Source organism: Drosophila persimilis, unplaced genomic scaffold, assembly GCF_003286085.1.
Source record: "Drosophila persimilis strain 14011-0111.01,24,50 unplaced genomic scaffold, DperRS2 tig00000982-arrow-arrow-pilon, whole genome shotgun sequence".
NCBI classification, from domain to species: Eukaryota; Metazoa; Arthropoda; class Insecta; order Diptera; family Drosophilidae; genus Drosophila; species Drosophila persimilis.
In genome coordinates, this window is record NW_020825389.1 from 1 (window position 1) to 5,865 (window position 5,865).

The following is a 5,865-nucleotide window of genomic DNA, read 5'->3' on the forward strand; positions in this document are numbered from 1 at the left end:
GGGATTGGCGGGTATTTTCTAACATATAAACCCCTGTCCACGAAACGACGCTCGAACTCCAGCACCGTAGCTCCCAAGGAGCTCAGGGTACTCTCTGGCGAGTCCGTCTCCAACTCAGCCAGATCCGCATCCCCCTCTGAGTCGCACCGTGGTTCGAAGAGGGAAGCATTTGCGGAGGGGTTCCCTCCCAGGGCCTGGTCGATATGACGGCAGAACTTATTTGAGTAACGCACTCACCACCCGCTTCGGCTCTTGCCGAGTTGTCCATATCATCCATAACATCCATATTATTGGTCGTCAGATTTGGAGCAAGTGCGTCCATTTGGTGGCCTGGTCCAGGTACTCAGTAGCTTGCTTTTCCTTCCTCTTTCAGTTCTTTCCAGTTGGGGGTTTATTGGCTTCACTGAATTAAGGCACGATCACAGATGATTATATTGCATTATTTGCAATTATTTGGCACATATTGTTTATTTAGTTTCATTTAATTTAGTCCCGGTTGAAACATGTATTTAAAAACATTTAAAGTTCCACATAAAACAACAAAAAACACAAGTCACTTTTTTTTTTTCGATGTAATTAGATGCGCGTGCACGCCTACGATGCGCACACTCGCCCGCCAGCTTTGCTACTGGCGGAGTTTATTTTCAGCTTTTCTCATTACCAGTACTTCGGCAATTTACATTTAAGCTTAACTTACACAATGATGTGATTTTTAAAATTGGGCGGGCTGTAACATTAACATTAGCATTACAGTAGCATTACATTAACATTAACATTAAAACATGAAACTAATGGTCTGGCAGCCCTTATGTGTCAATCACAGGATTAACGTACATAAATCAGCAGGTGGTCACAAACAGATAAGTATTGACAATATTGAACAATTATTTACATTTTAATTTAATTTAATTCTATTTTATTTCTATTTGCAGGTACTGGATCATCGTCGGTCGTCTGGAGCAGAGTGTTGGCACGGTGCGCAACCGTACGGCGCTGGATGAGCGCGTGTGTAAGGTGCGGCAGGAGACGTGGACATGCAACAGCGCCGTGCAGAGTGGATGGAGCGATCGCCGTGGGTCCTCCAGGTGGCCCGGGATTCGGCCAGATTTGTGTGGCGATGGTTGCCAGCAGCCATGAAGTGCAGGAAAACCAACCCCTGCGTGGATTCGGATGCGCCATGTGTGCGGCGCAAGCGTGTCCAAATTGGCATTCATAGCCAACCAGCAGCCGTGATGACTCTCGTCCGCGGAGCCCTTCTGGAGGGCCGGATGCCGTGGTGACGCCCATGAGAAAGGATCAGAGGAGCAACTAGGGGTGTCGCCCGGTGTCGCAAGCGTGTTTGTACACGCTTCAGGTGAGTTTTGTGCCGTTTATATTACTCTGTGGAGGGGATAATTTTGCAAATTTTAATGTCATTTTTACATTTACCAGGTACAACGACAATGTCCACCACAGGAACATTGGGCTTGCTGCGGCCGGATTGCGGCGTCCCAGTGAGCGGCGCCCTTGCTGCACCAAAGTGCGGAGTCACTGTGGCGGGTGTGCGCAATGTGCCGGCCGGCATCATCGTCGTTGTTGTGGTCATCGTCATCTGAGATGGATTGGACATCGGTTGATGATTTGGACGTCGTCGTCGTCGTCATCTGAGATGATTAGGACGTCGTCGTCGTCGTCGTCGTCGACCACCCGTTCAAGGCGCCGTCGGACTTGCTCCAGTCCGTGGTCCAGAAGTGCCTCTTGCGGATTGCGTCGATGGCTGTCGTCCAGGGTGCGTGAGCTGCTGCTTGCAGCCCGTGTCTGGCAACGATGATGTGACGTCTGCCGGTTGCTGCTCGCCAGAATTTGCCGTGTCTGCTGCTGAGTCCGCTGCTGCGTCTGCTGCTGCATCTGTTGTTGTGTCTGCTGCTGAGTCCGCTGCTGCGTCTGCTGCTGGGTCCGCTGCTGCGTCTGCTGCTGCATCTGCTGCTGAGTCTGCTGCTGCGTCTGCTGCTGAGTCTGCTGCTGCGTCTGCTGCTGCGTCGCTGGATCGGGATCCCCCTCGTAATCTGGCAGGATTATCCTTTTGGACAGAAAGTGGCTGGCCAAAGATAAGAGCCACTATTCTTTCTCGGGGAGTTTGGCCGCTGAGGTATCGTTTTCTGAAGCAATTTATCATCGATTCGTTGAACCTTTCGGGGTTCGGATTGATATTTTGTTGTTGGATTCTTCTTAATTGCCTGGCGTCTGATTCCTCCTGTCTCTTTCTTTTCAGCTCCTCCTCTTCGAGACGGATCAGCGTTGGAAGCGATTCCTCGGAGATGGCCGGATCTGGATGTTGATGAAGATGGCTGCTCCGATCCTGATTTTGAGGCTGCAGCGGGCGGAAGTGTTGGAGCAGCTGTTGCAGATAACGTGGTCTCTGCAATCGCTGTGGTTCATACGGCTGCAGTAATAGTTTCCGAGCCTCCGGATTGACATGGCAAGCCAAGGAGTTGGCGAAGCGCCCACTTGCCGCATGGAACACTTCGTCGATTGTGTCTAGATTGTGAGTCTGTCTTATCGCATCGTTCCTGGTGAACCTTGTCGCCTTCATTGCCCGTCTAATAATTTTATTTTGTAGGCTTTGCACCCGTCGCAGCTGGGAATCGGATGTAAGTGCGCCCCAAACCGGAAGACCATATTGCCAAATGGGCATGATGAGCTGCTTGATGACTATAGCCTTGGTTTCGCTTGGCAGCCGGCTTTTTGGGCCAGCAAGCCAGTCCAGTTTGGCCGCTCTTGATCGGAGTTTTGTGCAGATCCTCGTGATGTGTGAGCTTAGGGTGAGTTTTTTGTCCAATTTTATGCCCAGATATGTGTGTGATTTGGCAAGTGGCACAGCCTGTCCATTTATAGTCGGCGTTTGCCTTAAGTCCGTTGATCTAATTGTCCTCAGTGTGAATATTACATGTCCGGTTTTTTTCGCATTTATGTTAATGCACCACTTCTTGGCCCATATAGAGAAGTGAGTCAGGTATTTTTGGTTATATTTGACTGCGACATTTGGGATTGCAGATGCGCTCATTATCACCGTGTCGTCGGCATACGTGGACAGCAGCATTGATTCCCGTTCTGGATGGAAGCCAGTGCTGTCCGGGATGAGGTGAGGCATTGGCATGTCCGAGGCATAGATTGTGTATAGGATTGGCCCAAGTACACTACCCTGCGGGACTCCAGCTGATATTTTCCCGATTCTTGAAAGTTCCTCGTCTCCGCAGCTCACACGAAAAGTGCGTTCAGCCAGGTAGCTCTCCAGAATGCAGTACAAATTTAAAGGCAGCAGCTTCATCAACTTGTACAGCAGCCCTTCATGCCATACTCGGTCAAAAGCTTCGGAAATGTCCAGGAAAATTGCCGAGCAAACTTGTTTTTTCTCATACGCCTTGAGGATGTATTGAGTGACTCGAGCCAGCTGCTGTTCAGTGCCATGCTCCCGCCGAAATCCAAATTGGTAATTGGGTACGGCCTTGGCAAAATTCTCCACCTCAAACAGTCTCGCCATCAGCAATTTTTCAAAGATCTTTGAAAGGCCAGATAATAGACTGATTGGCCGGTAGGAACACATGTCTGCTGTGTTTTTGCCCGGTTTTAAAATCATTTTAATCTGGGCATGTTTCCACTGACTTGGAAAGTGGCCCAGCCTGAAAATGGAGTTATATATTAGTATTAAATATAATAACGCTTTTTTTGGCAAATTTTTAATCAGTTTGTTATCGATTTTGTCTCCCCCAGGTGATTTGGACAGCTCCAATGCATCCACAATCTGCATCAGCTCAGGCAGTGTGACTGGTCTGAAGGGAATCCTGGTTTCCTGGTCCGGTTGTAGCTGCTTCTGCCGTTTTGACTGCTCACGCTCTCTGTTGATTGCGGCCCGCTCTTCATCTGAATTGGACAGTATCGGGCTGAATCTCTCCTCCAGGTGAGTAGCAAAGGCATCGGCTGTCTCAGCTGTTGACTTTGTCCACGAGACACTTGCCTTGCCTCCAGTCATAGTTGGCAGCCTCAGTGGCCAGTTTGGCTGCGGCTGTCTTTTGATTGTGCTGGTCAATTTCCATAGTTTCTGCATTTGATAGCGGTCTTTGTTGTCAATCCCTGTGAACAGTTTGTTGATGTTTTTGTTTTTCAGGATTGTGAGCCCCTTGTTAAGACGATTTTGCGCCGCCCTGTAGTTTCGTCTGGCTTCGATGGTGCGGGTCGCCAGCCAGATCCTCTTGCACTGCTGTTTGATGGAGAGCAGCTCGCTTGTAGCCTCGTCCAGCTTGAGGTGATGGTGCCGGTGATGTTGCTGTGACCGCTGCTGATGATGATGCTGACGCTGCTGTGGCCATCTTCGATGAGTGTTTGGATGCTGCTGTTGATGTTGTGTTGTTGCTGCTGCTGCTGCTACCCGTATATTGTTCAAAAACAAGTAAACGACGTCATCAATGTCCTGCGCTATCCTAATCTCGGTGTTGAGATTGATCAACCGTTCCAGCGACTTTTGGAACAGGCTGATATTGGCACGTGCTGGGAGCAGATGTTTCCTGACTGTGGGCGTAGGATGTCTACGTCCACCGCTGCCGATCGTCAACTCAACCCTGAGCAGCAAGTGATCAGAGTCCAAATCCGAGCTTGAACGGATACTCAGGTGAGTGTCGTTGATTCCTTTGTAGATTCCAAAGTCAATCGCTGATGGTCTCTTTTTTTTGTCGTAGGGATAGTGTGTGGCACCACCGGTGGCCAGCAAATTGCAGCCGTTGTTGGTGTGTACAGCCTCCATCAGTGCTTTCCCTCTGGCGCATCCACGGGCATTTCCCCACCACATATGCTTCGCGTTCCAGTCACCGCATACAAGGAAGCCGGATGCTGTTTCTTCGACGCAGAGTTCTTCAAAATGTCTTATCAATCCAGTAAAATGGGCAGGCGCCCACTTGAATACAGGCGGACAGTAGATCGGCGCAAAAATAATTCCCTTTTTATTTTCCTTTTCAGTGAAGACGATGACAGGTGCACTCTGGATGAATGGCTTTGAAATTGGCTGCAGAGCAGAGTGGGTGACATCGTCCCGGACCAGGATGGCTACTCCCCCTCTGCGATCGTTTGCCGGATTTTGTGCAGTGTAAGTGTGGAATCCGCTCACAGAGACGGCCCTTGTGCGTGTTTCGATGACCATCATTAATTGTATTTTTTCCCTTTTCAGGAAAACTTCGACCTCGTTCAACTTGTTTGTCACACCACACGCGTTCCAGAAGGCAATTTTAAAAGTGTTGCCGTTCTGGCTGACGCTGTGGGTGGAGATAGTCTGTACTGGATTGACTTTTTGGTTTGACAGGCCATTCGGGACTGGACTATACATAAAAGGCATCATTGGCGGAGGACAGGGCCATGTCCAAAGAGTTTGGTGAACTGCTATTTGTTGTTTTGCTTGTCTTATTTGTATTGATGTTTATTAATTTAACTATTGCAGAAAATAGACTATCGATTTTGGCCTCAAGTCTTGTGAGAAATTCTGCATTTTCTTTATGGGCATGGGACTGGAAATTTGCGGGGAGAGTTTTTTGCTGTTCTTGTTGCTGCTGGTGGTGGTGCTGCTGCTGTTCATCCCTCAACTTCTGTTGAAACTTGGCCAAATGATTTTCGGCCGGATTGGCTTGAGCACCTCGGCTATACAAGGGCCTGCGGGTGTTGGGCGTTGCTGCTGCTATTGGAGTTGATGCTGATGCTGCTTTGGCCCCTTGTACAACTCTTGCGCGCTGCTGCCGCTGATGCTGCTGCTGCTGTGGCCGCTTCCTTTGTGATGGATGTTGCTGCTCAACAGTACGGACATATGGCTGCTGCTGTTGCTGTGGTCGGCGATGCTGCTGTTGA

General features: G+C 49.4%; 1 long non-coding RNA gene across 1 annotated transcript; it reads left to right on the forward strand.

The window, feature by feature from the left end:
- The first annotated feature begins 2,098 nt into the window (after nt 1–2,098).
- Nucleotides 2,099–5,504, forward strand: LOC113566803. The gene is made up of 9 exons (XR_003409233.1): nt 2,099–2,128; nt 2,252–2,524; nt 2,600–2,801; nt 3,751–3,937; nt 4,145–4,645; nt 4,713–4,907; nt 4,990–5,116; nt 5,198–5,398; nt 5,465–5,504. It is a non-coding gene; the product is annotated as an uncharacterized LOC113566803 (long non-coding RNA).
- Nucleotides 5,505–5,865: the final 361 nt, after the last annotated feature.